This window comes from Agelaius tricolor, unplaced genomic scaffold (genome assembly GCF_023055355.1).
Source record: "Agelaius tricolor isolate 1412-34295 unplaced genomic scaffold, bAgeTri1.0.p SCAF_4, whole genome shotgun sequence".
In the NCBI taxonomy this organism is placed as follows: domain Eukaryota; kingdom Metazoa; phylum Chordata; class Aves; order Passeriformes; family Icteridae; genus Agelaius; species Agelaius tricolor.
In genome coordinates, this window is record NW_027269264.1 from 21979282 (window position 1) to 21999996 (window position 20715).

Consider the following 20715-nt stretch of genomic DNA (forward strand, 5'->3'; position numbering starts at 1 on the left):
GAGTAAGTTTCAGCAGTTTGGAAAATATTGAACCACTAAGGTTAATTTTTCAGCAGTAACAGTCAAACTAACATTTGTAATAGCAAATCATTAGCATTTGAGTATGTATTACAAATGTTTTAGTTGTTTTATTTAAATACATGCCTGAATTAACTCAAGTTTCTGCTCAGGTTTTGCCTTGGTTATTTTGTTCAAAGTCACTTAGCTGGAGTCAAGGCTAAAGCACTTTCACAAAAGAGCAGCTCAAAGTAAAGAGTTCCAGCTGGAAAGAAATACAGTAAGATCTTGGGTATTAAGATCCTTTCAAGACCCAGACTAAGAAAAGTTATCAAGTCCAGAAGGGCTCTGCCTAGATGGAAACCATTGTCAGATCATGACCATGTTGAGGAGGTAATTCAAAATGTAAATGTGGAATGTGAAATCTGCTCTCAAGTATGACCCGAGAAGTGTACTTTAGATGAGTTTTCTTGAAAGGTTTTATTATGCTTCCTATGTTAGCCCAGATACGCAAATGTTGTTAAACAGGCTCAAACAGTGCAGAACTAATTAGCTGACATCAATGACATTAGTTATTTGGAAGTGGATGAAGTAAACATGATCCACATGAACAAGATGATCATTTTCTGTGAAATAAACAGAGCATGACCATGGCTGAACTGTTCTCTATGTAAGCCTGACATCCTACATGAAATTGCTAATGCACCTTCAATTTTGAGCAAGCACCAGGTAGTCCAAACTTTATCAGAACATTTAGAAACAAACACAAAAATGCATCAAACCCCAGAAACCACTTTTTTTTTTTTTTCTTTTTAATGCAGATTAAAATTAGGGGTAACACTTCTAAAAAAGTGGTAGTATAAAACCAGAAAAGTGATTGTGGTTTTATGCCACTTGTGTTAAAGGAAACAGAGCTTTGTGAACACACTATGTCAAGAAACAAAATTTCACCTGTGAAATTCATGTCTTTCTATAGATTCACCTTCTAAGAGAAATAAACTTACAGGAATCTGCTATAGGACCTAATTGTCTTGCAGAGTAACAAGTATTCAGCAAAGCACATTTTTAAAATTTTTGAATTATTTTTTGCAATATCTTCAAATGAGCTAAAAATATGTGTTTTGAAAAGCAAGAAAAAGGTTTTTCTAAAAGTTTTACACATACTTACAGAATGGATAGAATTACAGAAGTTTTCACTGCTGAATATACTCAAATGATACCTTCTGTTTGGGGTACACTGTCTAGTACTGCTTTGATCAGTAGCTCAGAAGCTAGAATTGGTATTCAGCATGGCTCTGCTCTTTACTAATTAGCTTGATTGGCAGAGCTAATTAGCCTGGATATAGCATTGTGCTGATGCAATTAGACAGCTTTTTGATACATAAGCTAATATTGTTGCATGGCAATGGGGTGATCCAGTTCATTAATAACTAGATCAGCTCTTGCCCTAGTATGGCATTGCATTTCCTGCTGTAGATGTGTTCACAAGGACTTTGCACAAGGGACAATATCTGAAAATTTGCCATAAGGATTAACATCCTGGTGGACATTTAAGGTTAGCCAGGTTGCTTTTGCTGCCACTGATCCTCAATCCTGTCTTAGGAAGACTTCCACTAAACAGGTGGATTTGTAAAAGACTTTGAGCTAAACTCATTGAGACTAGACTTTAAATGAAGAGAGGAGAGAGTTTTTAGAAAGTGATTTGATTATTGGTGTAGCCTATCAATAATTTTGGACTTCTTTGTTTCACAGAATCACAGATTGGCTGACATGGGAGGGAGCTCTAAGTATTGGCTAGTCCAACACTCCATCTCAAAGACAACCAGCTGGCCCAGGTTGCTTAGTGCTGTCTCCAGCTGGGTGTTGAATATCTCCCAGAATGGAGACTCACCAGGGAGAATCCACACCCTACAGGGGGACCAAGTTCTAGTGTTCAATAGTCCTTAGTGTCAAACAAGGACTATCGAACACTAGATGATCATTTTTAATCTACTTAAATGTAAATTCTTGCTTTCACTTTGTGCTCATTGCCTCTTATCCTGCCATCAGATGAGAGAAGTTTGAATGTCTTCATTATAACTTATGATCAGGTAATTATGCACACTAAACCTTCTGTTCTCCCTGCTCTCTCAGCCTTTCCTTCTGTGACAAATGCCTAAGTTCTCTAATGATGGAATATCAGTCTCCTTCACAGCTGTTGCTAGCATTGGTCCCGTGTCTGTCCTGTGCTGGGAAGCTCAGACATTGACCCAGCTTTCCAGGTGTGTCTTACCAGTACTGAGGAGAGGGGAAGGATCACCTCACTCAGTCTGTTGGTGATACATTCCTAATGCAGCCCAGGCAATTGTTGACCTTCTTTTGGGAAAATGCTGGCTTTGACTTGTCCAGAGGACTCACAGGTCTTCCTTTCAGGCACTAGTAATAGGTTTAAACCACTGTCTGGAAGTGGGTTTATATCATTGGCATTATTTCCTTTGTTGCTAATTTATAAGAAACGTTTATCTTGCTGTCCTTACATCTGACTACATTTTATTTCAGAAATCTTTAGGTTCTCTAATCTCTTTCCTACACTTTATAATTTCATTTGTATTACCATATATTTTCTTCTTTTTAACATTAATTAAATTTTTTTTGTTTTTTTTTTTTTTCTTATTGTTGTTTCTAAATGCAGTTCTCTGTTATTTAGGCAAAGATTACCAGAATTTAGTTCTGCCAAACACAGCATTTGTCATAACTTCTAATTTTAACTAAAGAGCTCACAGCCCAGTTTTCTCTGAACATTCTTCTTCCCAGTAGTTTTTCTTACAGCTTTTTGAAAAGGGAAATTTAGCCCTTTTGAACAGCAAATTACTTGTGGGAACTGAATTCTGTATTTCCATAACAAATACATGTGTGTTACAAAATCGGAACTTTAAGCAACCACTAGTTTGCAATCTACCAATTCATTAATTTTTATTCTGCTGAGATTAAAATAGATCTATTTACTCTTTTGAGTAAAACTTTTGCTTTTTCAATTAACTTCTATATTATTAATAAATATTATGATTTACTGCTTATTGTGTAAAAGTGTTGTATAACAAATAATTTGAAGTCTACTCAAAGTCATCAGGTTTAATTTTTATCTCTTACAAACAAAGATATTAAAGAAGGTATTTTTTGTCTGGTCTTATCTGGAGATATCAAGCTATCAAGCTTCAATTTTTGTGTTTTGTTTTGTTTTGTTTTTCTTTTGTTTGTTTGTTTGTTTTTGTGTGGCAGTGGTGGTTATTTTGTTTAATTTTGGGTTTTTTTGTATAAAGTATATTGTTGCATTCTGTAAATAAGGTAGTGAAGAAATCTGCACATTTAGTCATTTAATACTGAATTTGAATAGGAGAAGCATTGCTTGCTAATATTAGTATCTTATATTTCTATTTTTGGCACATCAGAAATCATTTTCTTTTAAGTGGAGTGAAATAAAGTTCAGGTAATTAAAACAATTTTCATTTGCAGTCTGACTGCAAAAAATCTGAACTGTCATTCTGGAGAAATCAGTGGCACAGGTCTTGCAGTTGTAGCCCAAAACCTAGATCAGAGATATTGATCTTCATGAATTCTTGGGTATTTCTTAACCTAAGTCATCCAAGGACCTGCTGGTTAATTAAAGGTCTGTTTTACTGAAACAGTTAAATTTCCCTGTATTTGTAACATAAATTAGGTTTTCAGGTTAAAATGGAGACTAAATCTAAACTCTGCAGCACTTCTGTTAAGGTACATAATTTTTGTCTTGATTTTACAGCTGGTGCAAAGAACAATTAACTTCATTAGGGTAACTAGTGGCCAATTTTTGTCTTACTTGCACCTTTTTTTGCAGCAAACAGTGTTCCTGATGCACAATATTATAACTATGAGGAGATTCAGTTTAAAAAAAAAAAAAGATAATGTAGCAAGTTTAAGGCTAGTAAAACCTATCTTGTCTTTAGCAGAACATTCAAGAAGCCCAGAGTTAGGGAGTGGGATTGACAAACCTCCACATTAATGCAAGAGAAAGGGCGATGCAGAACCTGTAATAAATCTGGGATGTGTGGTTTCAAAAACCCATTATCACTCCAGCAAATGCAACCATAAGCACAATTAACTTTGGTTGCCTTTAACAAGATGCAGATGTCTAGCAGCATGATCTGTCAGTATGCTTAATTAATTATCCATCCTAAAAATGATGAATCAAGAACTCTTTGATTTTGATAATTTACAGATGATTTAGAAAAATGTTTTTATACAGAACACATTTCCTTTCAGAGCATTCCCTTGCCTGTCTCTTACTAGTCCTTATAAATTAAAGGGGTTTGTGTGGAAAATTAAAATCTTTCATAACAAAAACCACGAGGGGGAGCCCATGTCACCACGTTGTTTATTGGCGTTTTTTTCTTTTTTTCTTTTTTAATATACTGAGTAAGTGATCCTCTGTGGTTTAAAGAGTTAAGCATGATGTTTTTTCTTTAGTATTCACATGTCTTCAGCCTTCTTTTCAACCAGACCCAGTGAAAAGTCATTTGATACAGTTCTGAATGTTACCTTTATATAGGGGAAGTATGAAACAGCTAAGAACCTTATTTTGTATAAAACCAGAAAAAGAAAGAAGGTCCTGAAGCTCATTTGACTCAGCTGGTCTCCAATGAGTTCAGAAATTTTTAAATCAAATTTCATTTGGGTTTAGTTTTCCTTCTGTGTTGCCACACTGAAGAGGAAAACGTTCACAGGCAGCATTTGTCATAGATGGACTTTTGCATGCATACAGTCATAGAATGGCTTGAGCTGGAAGGGACCCTAAAGATCATCTTGTTCCAAACCACCTGGCATAGGCATGAATGTCACTCACTACATCAGGTTGCTCAAAGCCCAATCCAGCCTGGCCTTTCAGGTATGTGGGACATCCACAACTTCTTTGGTGAACGGAACATGTTGAGAAGCAGAAGAAATCCATTGTCAAGGCCTCAGCTACAAAGAAAGTGTAGATATAATTCCCACTGAATTGCCTCAGAACTATAAGATGACACAGAGAATTCAGTGTTTGAAACATATTAGGAACTCTTACATACAATTTGAGTGTATTTATTAACAAGATAGCCACATATTTCCAGAGATGTAGCTAGACCATTTTATCCCTAGTTACAGGAAGTCATTCTACAAAAGTGGCAATAAGAGGAAGACAAAAATATTGTGTTATTTGGACAAGGAAAAAGATTGGCAAACAATGTGGGAAAAATATTTACATCAAATTTTGCATAAGGCAACAACAGTCATTTGGATAAAATAATTGATAATAGAGATGAATGGATAAGTGCTCAACATTTTGTAGGGGAGATACAGGTTAAGTAACATCTGCATAACTTAGATATTTGCAATTTATTGGGCCTTCTGTGCTTCCTCCTGACTACTGCTCCTAAAGTGCAGGCAGATAAAACCTTAGCTGTAGGTATAAAGTTATAATTGTGGAGAAAGGAGTCCCAGGAGACTAAAATTCCTTAACAAGTGCTTATTTTTGAAAGGAAGAGAAGCAAGTACATACTTTCATTCCTTGACAAATTTTCAGAGAAATAATCAAATTTCACTATTAATAGTGAAGGGAAAGAAAAAAAAAGCAAAAAGTAAAAGCTACTCTCTTTCAATCAATCTTACCCTGCTCTGCAATATGCTAACAAACCTTGAAGAGAGAGTAAGATACCAAATAAGTTTTTGGCACTGTTCTCTATGTTGTTCTCACAAGCAATCAAGGGAAACATGCTATGTGCAAATATTTACAAATAAATGAAAAAATGTTTTGAATCTATTTCAAGAGTAGATGGCAGTGATTTGTTTTAGTATAGAAAGAATGCTTTGAGTTCTTCACAGTCTTTGCTCTTGGCCCTCTATAATTTAGAGTTTTCAGAGGTGGTCCTTATGATGCTTCTGGCTTTGTAGTTGAAATCAAACTGAGCGCGTGTGGCAGGGCTTTGCCAGTCACGATTAGGTAACAAATCCAAGTATGTATCAGTAATGTCGTCTTGCTTCACTAAAAGGCAAGAAGTGAGGAAATAAGAAAGTTTTTTACATTTCGACTGTTGGAATCTCAGAGCGGCTACTGCTTATTGTTGTAGAGGAAAGTCTCTCAACAACAGGAGTCAAGTAGTCTTGTTAGAGAGTGATACTTCATATGCATGGGTAAGTGCACAGTTGCAAACACACAGGTATAGACAAACTGTTTAACACATTTCATATATTTATTATGCCCCAAATCAGTAGTTTGAGCTGGGTAACAACCAAGAAAGGTGGACAAATCCTTCATCATCAAACATGAAGTTACTGGTAATAGAAATTAGCTTGCAAATAGATTGTCAGTTACATACATTTACTAGTTTTCTTCCAAATGTTAGCTGTGCCTGCATGCTTCCTAATGAGTGTCTTAGATTGCACAGTAAAATTATTTTAAGACATAGAATAATTCTTAAATATTTTAAGACTAAGAGTAATTAAAGTGATATCTGCAGCAGTTCATTTTTATGCAATAACTATTTCATTAAATATCCTTTTCTGTAAGTTTCAGATGATTTTGTTGAAAAAAAAACCAAAATCCACTCTGATAAAGGAGTTACGGGATATAGTTTCCAGTATTTTGTAGGACTTAGTTTGGTAGCAATATTAATTCTTAGCTCTGGTGCTGGGAAACTAGTGTTTTAAAAAATTTGGACTAAACACTCTTTCTACTTATAGCTCACTAAATATAACTACAATTCGAGCCTAGTGGTTTCTGTGAGAGACAGGCTCTTCCTTTCCTCTTTATTCACAGATTTTGGGGTTCATCTTTTGTTTATATATGGTCTTCTTCCCAGTGTTTTATAGCAAACCTAAAAAAAATCTATCTGGTTGCACAGCTCTGTAGCAACTCAAGAATTCCCATATCCATCTCTTCAGTTCATATTTTTATTAACTGCTAATGCGACTAATCATGACACTTTTATTCCTATTCATGACTAATCATGACACTGGAAAGATGTGTTCTTTACCTGTCAAGTGTGATGATAACACAATCCTACAAAATTATCTTGGCAGATGAGTAGGGGAAGAATATTGGATTAAAATTATAAATAGTTTTCAATCTTGTTAATATATCTGTATATCTGTATATTGTTAATATAATGTCAAATATGAAAGCAAGAGAAGGAAAGAAATTACAATATTTAACTGGAGTCCCATGGCCCAATTCAATAGAAAGGTTTTATTTGTAGTACCTAGTGATTTGAAGATTGCATAGATGAACCATTAATTGGCAAATGATTTAAAAATTATTTAAAATGTAATAGAAGCCTGTTTCAGTGCTTTATTCCACAGGAGAATAATAATGAGTCTTCCACTGATTAACACAAGTTTTCTTGTTTTCACTGGAAATTCATATTCGTATCCTGTTGTACAGAGAACTAATTTGTAGTACCACAGTAAAGTTTCTGGCATTTACAATTGGTTTCATTCTACTGGAATGAGTAGGTTTCAGAGCAGGGGTAGAGAGAATTCAGTTGCCAAGGAGACAGAATGCCAACCAGAGGAAAACCACAGGGAGTATCTGAATGGGGCAGCCCATAATACCTGGCTTCAGTTCACAGATACTGGCATCCAGTGGACTGTAACCAAGAGGAGAAAAAAACTTAGAAAGGACTTCAGATCGCTTTGTGAGGAGTGATTAAGGGCAGCCTTGTAATGAGATTATCAGCTGTGGACTTGCCTTCTGTTCGGAGGACAGAGCGGAGCGCAGGTCCTAAAGGCTTCACTGCACCACTGGGGCTGGGACAGAGGATTTAACTGGCTGAAGAGGAGGCGAGGGAGGACACAAACCAGGCACTGGCTGTCTTCGCACGCACTGTAAACACACCCTGTTTGTCCATAAGAGTGAGTGTGGTGAGTCACACTGAGAACTAACTTAAGATGAACTGCCTGCGGGCTGGGAGAGTAATTGCTTGCTGTTGCAGTTGCTGTCCACAGCCTGTGGCTCGTAACTCCTGAGGCTGAGCAGAGAGCAGCCTGGGAGCTACATGATTCAATTTACACTATAAACTGTTGCATGTAGCTACCTACCAGTCACCCTTGAGTAGAGCATTTCTCCAATTAATTTAAGTTGAATTAAAACAGTTTTAAACTTACAGCTGGGCTTTTTGACTTTTAAAATTGATAGAACAAAATATGAATGCCCCAGCTTCTTCCAGTTTACCATTTTATTTCTAACAATAGACCAAGGAAAGAAAAATTTTATTTGCTGTCCATTATTTTCTTGTCAACATCTGTGACTTTAGCTAATGAACGAGTTATATTGGAATAAGATGTAGAGAACAAGGGCATTACTATAATATTACATTGAGGTATAACAACTTCAACTCAAACTCAAAAGTGAAATTCAGCAGCACACAGCCACATCAATAAACAGCTAGAGTTTTGCAAAGGTGTACCCTATTCACACCTACAGAAATATTTATTTAGTTTTGGAACATATAAAATATGTAACTAAACACACATAAGTTAGCATAAACAGCTAATTTTTCTCATCTAAGTCTACACTTTGTATATGAAAATTATGTAGTACATGAAGCATGTAGGTTTATATATATATATATACACACATATATATATATACATATATATATATACATATAAATACCGATGTATTTTTAAATGTGCTGGTAGAATTCTATTAAAAAAGAAAAATCCAAAGCCATTGAAATTGTCGGCTTTGGGTTGTTTTCTTGCTGTTGGTTTTTTTTTGTTTTTGTCTTGTGTTTTCTTTTCTGTTCTTCTTTTTTTTTTTCTTTTTTTCCTTCCAAGACTGGAGAAAGAGACACCAATTTTTGCATTTCAGTTTTCGAGGTACTTCTGCCCTTGGATTCCATATTACTGATGATACTTCAAATATCCTGGTTGAAAAACACAGTTAAAGATAACTGCCATTCACATGACCACGTGTAGTAAAATTATCAGTTTACTGTGACAATGCAGATTTTTTGGCATAAAGTTTTCACCTTAAAGCTCAAAAGTTTTTGGTTTTCAGTTTCATCATCTGTTTTAACCTGTCTCAGTAAAGGTATGCACAACCGTGTTTACATTGGAAGGTAGATACTAATATAATGTCCAAGGAAAATCTTCCTTAACTTTTCTCAAAATTGGGTTTTAGCTGCTGCAAAACAGTGCTTGTTTTGCAGAACTCTAAATCTTTATTCTATGCAGAATAACACCTGGTGATAACCTACTGGTTTCAACAGCTGGGTTGTGATTACCTGAGGGCATTAATCATTACAGCTGGTTGGAGATGTGTTTTTCACACTCCAGAAACACAGATCTATGTCAGAGCTTTTTCTGTTGATTGAGCTTTGAAAAGTGACCTGACCACAGGTTTGAGACAAGTCAAGGCAGGACCCTATCAATTTCTCTACTCTCTGGTAGGGAACATCTCCTTAATATCCCTTGCCCTTACATTTATTGACATCCACCTGTGAGAGATCAGGTTTCATTCCAGATGTGTTTATGAGTTATACATTGAAACTAAACAAGAAGAGTCATGACATGAATTAGTACTGCTTGAGTATGTCACCATCTGACTGTTCAGATTTAAGACTGTGTGCATTGTTCTCTAAAGAAATTCTGTGCTGTAACAGAGCTAATCAAACATGAAATAGAACTGAATGTATGAATGTCCTGTTTCCTGGCTTTGTACAATTTCAATTGGTAGATATGCTGTGTAAGAACTCAAATATCAACCTACATTAATTTTATGTTTCAGAATGTACAACAGGCAAATGATTTGCTAAGAAAAATAATCAAACTGGGAAACAATAAGGATTTCTTAACAGTGAAAACTATGCTAATATGATATTTGGAGAAATAAAGCAACAGGATGCATGAGAATATGAGAAAACTAGCTAATTGTTTGCAATAAGTCAGTGGTTTTATATTTTTCATAATGCACAAATCTAATAATCAGCAGGAGTACATTGTGCATATGTGTGTTACACATATATTTTACACAAAATACTTTTTTAACATAAAATATTTTGACAGTAAGGTATAAGAATGCATGTGTCACCCTGTGATAAAAGGAATCTTGGCTGTGTATCATCTAAAGAATAAACAGAAAAATTAAGGGTGTGAATTGTGACATTTTTTCAACTGTCCAGATAAAGGAGTAATCTAGAGCAGCCTTGCTAGCCTGTCATTGAATTTCCTTCTAATACATGGAATCAGAAAACATTTATATCTGTGGTTTGTATGTGTGTGTGTTTCTGACATTCCATTCATTATTGCAAATAAGTGTGACGCAGAGGACAGAGAAGCTCAGCCAGATGAGACCTATTTGTCTTTTGTTTACAGCCAGTGGCCAGTCCTTTTCCTCAAATGCTTGCTCAGGGTGGAGAGAAGCAAATAAAAAATCATGTGAATGAAGTAAAGGGTTATGTAGACTTTAATATAGATTTCTTCTGAAATGTAATGGAGCTGAGTTTTAGGTAAAAGCCTTGTTTGGTGTGAGAGAAGGCAGATTATTTAATATCTCTGACAGTCAATTTATTTTATTCAGTAGCAAATTTCTCGCTGTGATTTGTTGGGAGGAAATGCTGGTCTCTGACTTTATTCTAATAAGGAGTTTATCCAACTGGTTCAGAACATGTTCAGTGTGCAACAAGTATAAATTAATTGAAATTCAGTCATGAAATCCAATCTTGACTTCAGTACCTGTATGACTTCAGGGGACAGAAAACTTCTCTGATGGTGTTTGGGCAACAGGTGAAAATACCAGTGAATATCAGTCTTGTGAGTCACCTGATGCAGTTGTTGAACCCAGTACAGGCTAAACTTTTGATTTCTGCTTGTTTTGCACACTTCAGATCTGTCCAGGAGCATGGAGCACACCACTCCTCCTTGTCTGGATTAACTCTTCCAGCTGAAGAGGCATGTCAGTCTATTTCTGTCCAAACTGATGACAGCTACCCATTTCTAACCAATACATTAGCCAGCCAGATTCTGTATATTAGAGAATAACAGAACCAGTTAGGTCAGAAAAAACCTCTGAGATCACCATGTTCAACCTTTGACCAGACACTACCTTGTCACCAAGACCATGGCACTGAGTGCCACATCCAGTCTTTCCTTAAACACTCCGGGGATGGTGACTCCACCTCCTCCCTGGGCATACTGCCCTCTATGACTTAGTTGTGTAAGTCTTTCCTGCTCATATCTTCTTGGCAGGATTTTTTAAAAAATCCTTTTGCTTTCCAGGATTGTAGGAACTGCTTTTTTTGTGTTTTGGGGGTTTTTTAGTGTGTTTTTTTTGGATACAATAAATATAGAATGATTCCATGCTTATTAACTACTTAAAAGATGAGCAGTATTCAAATGGTTCTCTTAATATACATGTTTCTAAGCAATGTTCTGTAAGGAAATTTCTTTCTTATTCTCGTAAGCATGTGAATGGTTCCACTTTTGCTAATCTTGCCTAAAATTAAAATCTTTTACATCAATATATACCAATATATATACATACATATAAATGAATAAACATTAAAAGAACTGATTTAACTTAAGACCAAATCTTAGCTCATCATAAAATTATTATTTTTAACTAATGTTAATAACTAATACATTTTACTCACCCAAGTATGTTACTTGATAGTGTGAGACTGTGAGCTGATATATGGGTCTCCTCGAGCCAGGTCTTATAAGCTCTTGGAGATTTATATCACACCCAAGATAGCTCAGCTACCTTAGAAGGCATAAAATCAGCAGGATGGCTTCTGTGGTAGTGTTGGAAACAGAGAAGTTTTAATAAAAAGCAAAATAACAAAACTCTTTACAGAGAAAAACCAAACCAGGTGCAAGAGGTTCTTACTCCTGGTAAAACACCTCACAAAAAGTGATTAGTTCCTTTGTTTCTTCTTTTTCTACTAAATTGCTTAGGCAGGACTTTTGGCTCCTGTCCAATTAGCTATCCTTAAGTTTGAAGTGAAGTCCCCCAGGTCTTATGAGGTGTCTTTTTACTAGATTGAACAGAGAAACTTCTGGGCCTCTTTCCTTTTTAAGGAAACAAAGGATAGTTTTGTCATTCTGTCAACAGGGAGCACATTCCTATAGTGAGCTACCTGAATTTCACTTGTGGAACACGGACATGTGAGCACAGACACTCTGTAGCAGTCAGCAGAGAGGTGGCAAGTGGAACAAGATTTGAACCCACTGTGTTAGCTGTACTGATTGAGTACACAAGGGTTCAATGCATGGAAGAGGTGCGGGCTCACTGCACATGCCGCCTCTATATTTGCAGGAGCCTGGGATATCCTAATGTCTGGTAACCATAGAAAGCAGCTGCTTTGAACAGGCTGCCAGGCATGTGTAAAATCCTGTTCATATGGACAAATCATAATTTCAATTTGTACAAAGTTTCTGGGAAAATAAAAGGATCTCTTAAGGGAAGGTGGTGCACATGGATTTCATGTGGTAGTCCCCTACTAAGAGTCATCTCCTCCTTTTTAGGACTTGATGTTTTGAAACACACAGTGGGGTGGTATCTTGTAGGTCTTATGAATTTGAAAAGCAGTTTTCTGTGTAAAAAGGGGAAAATGTCTGATCTCTCTTAGGAGTAGGTAATTCATAGTTCCTAAAGGCTGCATTTTGTAAAAGTTTTTGGAAATTTCATGATATTTTTAGTTGGTTTCAGTTAAACTAATTGTGAGAAATTGAGCAATAGGAGCAAAATTTTATCTGTTTGAAGCAGTCCATACTTGAGAAATTAGTTTATGCATTATTTGTTGGTAAGGATGACATACTTCAGATATTGTAGTAATATCATCCAGTGAAAACTATTACCACTTGTGCTGCACATTCCAGGGAAGGATTTTTTTTCATAATTCAACAGTTTTTTGTTTTTTTTCCCCTCTGGCATATTCCTTAAAAAAATTACACAAACAAGGAAGAGAGGAGAGTACAAGTAATCAGCTGCACTGTCCTCAGAGCAGTTCTTCAGCATTCTATGCAAGGAATGTGGGTTATAAATTAGGCTGATGGAAAGAAATCCTTGTCCAAAAATCTGATTTTCTTCAACAAAGAAATCATGCGTGTTTTAAAAGCTCTGAGGTTGCTTAAGTATTTTCTGTTAAGGATCATCTGACTGATTTATTTATTTAGACTGACATGATTCTTTGATTCTATAACATAAAATTGTTTTTATAAGGATGGACTGCTGATCCTTCATCCGATCTTCCCATTTCATACCACAGTATTGGATATTATCATAAATTTAGGTATATCAAAGCTTAAGACAGGACTCTGCTCCTCACAGAGTTCCAATTCCTGGAATTGTTCGTGATGAACTAGAGCCCTGACCAGTCAAAAGGAAACCCAGTAGGGTACAAGTCCTTGCCACAGGAGCATCTAATTCTCCAGACTGCCTCTCAGGAGTCGATCTGATTTTTTTCTACATGTGGTTTTACATTTCTTCATGGCAGGCTTCAGTTAGTTTTAACAGTAGGAAACACAACACAATGAAAACATTATCTTCCTTTGTAATTATGACACAATCTTTAGTCTGAGTTTCCTCTTCCAAGGTTAGGCATCTAAAATAAGTTACTTACATGACAACTTTAAGATTGGCCTGATTTTCACAGCTGGCAAACACAATCTGTGTAGCCACTGTATGTTTCACAGGGCTAACTGAATTTCACAGTTTAAGAAAACAGAAGTACTGAGTTGATTTTGGAGTGGCCCACAGTGACATTGGCAGTTGCCTGAAGCTGTCTGGGTTGAAATGGGGGCACAGGGGCCCTGCAGGCAGCCCTGCAGGGCTGTGCTCCAGCTGCATCTAGGCAAGCCCGCACATGGGAAATTTCTGCTTTCCTGAGCTGGATAACTCACTCACAGTTATCCCAGGAAACTCTTCACCATGATTGGTAATACGTCCTTTAAGGATATCTGGCTTTAAACTAGCTTTGTTAAGCACTGGGCACAATGTGCCAAGTTGAATCCTTCAGTTGAATCCTTCAATTTCCTATATGTCTACGTATGGCTGCATGACAGGTGGTTGCCAACTGCAACCAAATATAAACAAATAAACCTGACAGGATCCATATCCTGTAAATAAAGTTTCAGTGGCTCTTCTGACAGTTCTTCTCCAACTTCTCTTTCATCACTTTCAAATATCTGCTCCTCTGCTTCCATGTAGGTCTTGTATTAAATATGGATCCTCTCTTACTTCAGTCCCTTGAATTTTGTAAGACAGAAAATTACTCCAGTCTTGCAAAATACGAAGACAGATTGAAGTAGTTATGCAATGCATGGAGAGGGGAGCTCCTCTTCTTCTTAAAATAATAGAAATGGCATAGAAAAAAATGGCATTAGAGAATATGAAAGAACTGATTTTGTCTCTTTTCTTCTTCAGATGGAATGAAAATACTTGGAAGAGGCAAAAAAGAATAATCATGATAATTTCAAAAAAGTTTTTTAATCAGAGAGAAGGAAATATGTTAACAGAAACTGGTAATAAGAACAAAGAATAAAGTCTGAAGTAATATAAGACATATAAGTAACATAAATCTCTTCAGGAGAAATGCTCTTTTGTATGCTCCTAGTTTCAGGAAATAATCACACCAAGTTTGCAGCACAATGCAGGTTCAAGATTATGATGAGAAATTTAAACAGGGACTTTCTTATCTGGGTGTATATTTGCCATGTGAAAGCAGCTATAAAACATATCACCTTGTCCTGTGTGACTCCTTTGGGATGAATGGACAGTTTAAGCTGCAGTCTGGTTTGTTGCAGAATACAGAAGGTGTTCCATGAATAAATCTAGTTTTTCCCTAACTGTAATCTGTATTTTCAAGGCAGTTTGACCGCTATGAACCTTGAGTTGCAAGTGAGATCTCTGGTGGCTCCTGTTACACAGCAGTAGCTTTAATTGTAAACCACTAGAGAAAAATGTGAAGAGTTGAAACTAAAACAATGTCTTTTGCCTTCTCTTTTATGTCACCCTTAGGAAAAGTAAAAGAATGTGAGATGGTGTTACTTACCTATTTCTCAGAAGAATTGTAAAGGGATTTTAAGTTGCATTTGGAGGACCTTTTTCAAACTCCATATATTCAAACTCTCCCTTTGTTAAAATTTTCTTCAAATCTTGCTATTTTCCAGAGATTTTTCCTTTGACAACTTATACATTATTTCCTTTTATTTCCTTTGATTTTTCTAAAGCATACAAAATTACATTGAAACATCATCAACAGTAGTAATGTTTAAATATTCTGCGTTTAATATTTATTTATGGTTTTCCAAAAGTAAAGCTGACTCAGCCTTTAAATGGTGTTATGTGTAGGTCTCTATGCCTATAGAACCTATGAAGGTGTTTTTAAAGACACCTGGAAGAATGCAGGGTTAGCTTGGTTTTTGTTTGTGGGTCTCTTGGTTTTTGTTAGTTGGCCAGCTTTTTCTTGGTCTGTCTGGAATGTGTGAAGCTCAGTTTCTGCAGAGATGCCACTCTAGGTGCCATTAAAATACTTTTTATTAACCACAGAAGACAAGTGAGGGCTTGGATATCCTTCAGTCTTAGACTATGGCTACAGCATTTCCTTTCAGATTGTGAGGACTTAATTCAAATATGAAAGCATTATTATTGTCATTAAGGTCAAAATGTGTTCTAAAAGCCATTCACAGCTAACTTTAAAAATGCAGTCAGGTTTTGTTATTCTCACAGGAATATTTTTGTTCTTCAGGATACTATATTCATGTTATACTAATTCATAACGACTGTTATTCACTTTTATATGCTGTCCATTACTTTTTCAAAATTTCAGCTCTCATAGATTTTTTTACAGCATTGTGATATAGTTATTTTAAGTAGTGTATTATGTTTTTATTAAATTAGATAGCACAGAAACTCATGAAGAGATTTTTAATAAAATAATGTGTTTTATTTAAATATCACTTTTTAAAATTTATCATGAAAGTAAGAATAATCATGAAAATCTATGGTACTGCTACAATAGATCATTTAACAAATTGTTAAGAGCATAACTTTTTCTGTTGCTCTGGATTGCTTGTGAATAGTTTTTATTTTTTTTCTTTTTTTTCCTCCCTCAGATTGCTGTGTTCAAAATTACCTACTGGTTCATCCTTAGTTTTGATTGAAAGTTATTAGTTCACACAGACTATTTGAAATTAGAGCTGTCCTTACTTTTACTGAAGACAGTCACATGCATGTTTTTCCTCCTGCATCAGGTGGGGGAACTCGATGGCCTCTTTGTGCTGAGAGAAACCCCAGGAGTCAGCAGAGCGCATTCAACTGTCATACAGCTATAAAGTGGAATGAAATATAATATCCCAAAGCTTTTAGTCATATAGAATGGTCAGCTAAAGCACTTAGACATCACCATGGCTAGAGCCTAGTTCAGTGCAGCTGAGCGTGAGCTGAGCTGTTATTTGTGTACGGCTGTTTCAGAAATCAGGTGCTTTTGGAAGAGGGTCAGACTGTCACCAAACGCATTTATGTTACAAACACAGAATTAACTTTTCATAGGAGTTCTTGAGTATTTACTTAGAGGCAACTTCGTCTGTAGAAAAAAAAATCATTGGAATACTTATTTTTGTATCTTCTCCAGTTGTGTAAATATTGAGGAAGCCTCATATCAAGCCTGTTAATGGATTCAGGCTCATCAGAACATGTTATTTTTCTTCATGCTTTGGGGACAGGTGAAAAGCAACTCTCTTTTAATAACAACCCTTTAGTGGAAGAAATGTTCAATAGAATTAATTCTCTTTTTTCCTGACTGATTTTATACTGTGTTGCTGAGATGAATTGTCTTTTCTGCAATTTCCATGCTAAGAAAAGAAGATTCCTTAAATTGGTAGAAATGAAAAATTAGTGTGGCTTTATAACTCTGTGATTATTTTATGGTTTGTTTTACTTTTCTTCTCTGAGTCATGTAACTTTAATCTCTTTTCATTTAAATCCCCCATTAATTTTGTTTTATGTTTCCTGTATGTTTCCTTTTTAGAAGATCCTTTAGGAAGGCTTTACTACATCTGCATTTTTGTCCACCTCTCCAATATTTTATGGCAATATTTTTTGGTCATTGTAATAAGTAATAACTTAAGGGTTTTTATTACACTTATTTTATTTCTTTCATGATAAAAAATTAACCCTCCTTAGGTGGAGAAAGGTGAAATTGGCCATGTTCACAATTATTCAGCATTTAGGTTTGAACTATTGTCAAAGTGTGATGTATTCAGGAAGTAAATTCTAATAGGATTATAATCTCAAATGTTATTCTGACCTTTTATAAATAAAAAGGCCTACACAGGTAATTTTTCTGCTCTTGTAAATTAAAGAAAAAGGCTGTTCTCTGGCACTGACGTCAGTGGACATGGCAGTGTCTACCTTATTATTGAACTGGATGTGCCTTCCAAAACAGAGTGGCCACATTAAAACTGGATTATCCCATCTCCCAAACAGTGTTCATTGAGACAGAATCATGGGAGATGCTAGCTGTGCTGCAACCAACGCCAGAGGTTGTTCTAAACAATAGAACAGCATAGGTAGGTGAGTTTCAGTGTCTTTGTCTGGGAACAGACACTTACAGAATCATTAGTTGCAGTTAAGGGGACTGACAGATACCATCAGGTTTTGGCTGGGGAAGCATTAATTTTCTTCACATGGCTAGCACAGAGCTGTGTTTTCCATTTGTGCTGAAAACAGGGTTAATAACATAGAAATTGTTAAAGCTGAGCAGAGCTTACACAGAGTGAAGGCTTTCTCTGCTTTTTTGTATGGCCTCACTGGTGAGGTCTTCAGGGGTGTCTAGGACTTATGAGGGCAAACAGCCAGGACAGGTGACCCCAACTGACCAAAGGGATGTTCATATGACATCATGCTCAGTATATAAAGGAAGAAGAAGGGGTGTTTGGAGTGATGGCTTTTATATTTCCAGGTCACTTTATGTGTAATGGCGCTCTGCTCTCCTGGAGATGGCTGAACACCTGCCTGCCCTTGGGTAGCAGTGAATGAATTCCTTGTTTTGCTTTGCTTGTGTGTGTGGCTTTCGCTTTCCCTAGTAAAGTGTCTTTAGCTCCACCCATGAGTTTTCTCACTTTTATGCTTCCAATCTGTCCTTGATGCTGCTGGTGGAGGAGTGAGTGAGTGGCTGCGTGGGGATTGGCTGCTGGCTCGGGTTAAAGCTTGTCCCCATCCAAAATTGTTGTCAATGGGGCATTGACCAGTCGTTATGATGTTTTCCCCAGGAATATTGCCCAGAAGGCTCGAAATGTAGGAATGTCCAATGGCCCTATGGGCACTGAGCTGCTCAAAAGCAAACATCCCTCTTGGGATTCACAGGTAAGACATTCTTCCCTCGTTCTTTTAAGGCCTGCCCTGTTGATGGTACACAGAGTTTGCCTAACATGAATAGCAGAATTGATGTGAAACAGTGGCAGACACTTTTGCTAGGATAAAGTAGGAAGAAGTACTGAATATGTGTGTCTTGTTTAAGGAGGAACCTGAAGGTAAGAGCATTGCACACAAGATTGGAAATGAATTCCGTCTTCCTCTCTGTCTGAACAGATTTAAGTATTTCTTGCTCTAGCTAAGCAAATATCTTTCTGACTGTCTTACAGCTGCTCAAGTGATTGAGTAGATACCATTTAGTCAGAATCTGTGAAAATAATGTACGATTTTTTGGATCAGACAGAGAGAAATAAAAGATGGATTAGAGATCAACTGGCATATGGAAAGTTGTCATCTAGCATTTTCACCAAAGTCTATTTTTGTCTAGTTATAATGCACTGTAAAACATAGATGCTTGGCACAGTGGCTTTGAGCAGCTGTGTGCTTCTCAATTCCATCACTGTCTCCAGTATCTTTGTGGTTAGGGCACTTGCATGAGGAAAAAGAAAGGTAACCCTAATTTCCTTCAGGCAAGGCAGTGATTTAAACTTGAACCTTCTGCTTCTGGGGAAATGTTCCAAAACACTGAGCAAGAAAGGGAGATAGGTAGAGGGTGAAACAGTGACGATTGTGTTTGCAAGGGAAACCTGGACCTTGCTGTGTTTTTGAAGGAGCTTTGGCATCATTTTGCAGAAAAAGGTCAAAGCTAATCCTGACTGGAAGGAGGCATGTCTGTTTGACTTAAAACTGTTTATCTCTCCCTCAAAAGGACACTTATATCCTCTGTTTTCAGCAGTGCTCATTGTTAACAGGATTTGCACATGGGGAATTGCATTTTGAGATGTCCATTTCTTTAAGAACAAAGAAGCTTCATCAGTGGTTTTGACTATTAGAATTGAAAAAACTATATAAACTATATAAACTATATAGACTACCCAAATCAAGGAAGGCTTCCCATAAACAAAATTTGTAAGTATTTTGTAAGTAATCATACCATTCATAAGTAATCGTATTGCTAGCTGCTTATGTTATTCAAAAACACTACAGATTTTGAGAATTGGCAATATAATATGTCTTTAGAACAGACTTCTAATGTTATTTTTTGGGGGCTGGAGAACATTAGACCAGCATGAAAGTGATAGCTAACATGTCCAAACTAGGCCCAGCAGTCATAATCAGTCATTTCAGCATCTCCCTGGCTATTCAGTTGATCATACAGACAAGCTTTTTAAAAAGACTGCCAATACTTAATAATTTCTGCAAAAGCACCTTGGGTACTTTGATATTTAAATATCAAGGGTCACTTTTGTCTTTTTCAGGCTGAAGATACTTCACCTGAAAGTTGTATACTTCATGATCTGGAGTCATCATCTGAAGTTTGTTAAAGTGTTATAATACCATAAGAGTCTTTTAAACCTTCATTGTCTGAACTGCTAAATGTTTAGGAGAATAAAAAAAAAAAATCTGTATATCCTGATAAACATTTTTGGCTTTTAAATGTACCTCTTCTTAGACAAAGGACTTTTATTGTCACTTTTTGTGTCATTTTATCACAAAGTCAAAGCACAAAATTGTGTTCTCTCAAAATATAATTTTTAAATTTCTTGGGCTAAGTTTTTAAAGACATAGATCATGCCTTTTTGAGGGTGAATCACATTCAGTAGGATTAAAATTATGCAGCAGGGAATGAGAGCATGCAGAAATGTTCTATGATCTGTCCAGACTTGGCATTTAATATGTGCACCTATCCTATGTGTTTCACACAAAGTGCATGCCAGGATAGAACCAGGTAAACAGTTAGTTTAATGCCATCAAAGCACAGTTCAATGCATCAAAGCAAAGAAAATGCCATCTAAGTAATAAAGAGTGCAAAGGAAGACACTTTGGCAGTAAGAGAATGGCAGAAAATGGAAACCACTAGGAAAAACCACTACCACAGCCCATCTCACGGAGAACTCCCAGACTCTGCTCTGCACACCATCACCCTCCTCTCCTTGTCCTTCATGTGCCTATTCACACTGTGCTTCCCTTCCTGATGGCAGGGGTGATGAAGAGGTCCTGGCCAAGTAGGTACCAAAGGTACAGATGGAGTGCCACACTGGAAGTGTGATGCTTTGAGATCTATAGTGATTTGTAGAGATGGTAAAGTTTGTGCTGGGGGGGGGAGGGGAAGAAATTGGAGTAGGTTTATATAATTAGTTTTCAGTTGTGATGCCTGTGTATGATATTTTCAATATCACTGGTTGATTCTATTTTATTTATGCTCTCTTGATGTCATGTGCTTTCCAAGTAGATTGCACAATTTATGCTCA

The 20715-nt window shown here is 36.4% G+C and overlaps 1 long non-coding RNA gene across 1 annotated transcript; it reads left to right on the forward strand.

Moving 5' to 3' along the window:
- The first annotated feature begins 7572 nt into the window (after positions 1-7572).
- LOC139589494 (uncharacterized) lies at positions 7573-20447 on the forward strand. The gene is made up of 3 exons (XR_011679032.1): positions 7573-7905; positions 18262-18355; positions 19723-20447. It is a non-coding gene; the product is annotated as an uncharacterized lncRNA (long non-coding RNA).
- The last annotated feature ends 268 nt before the right edge of the window (positions 20448-20715 follow it).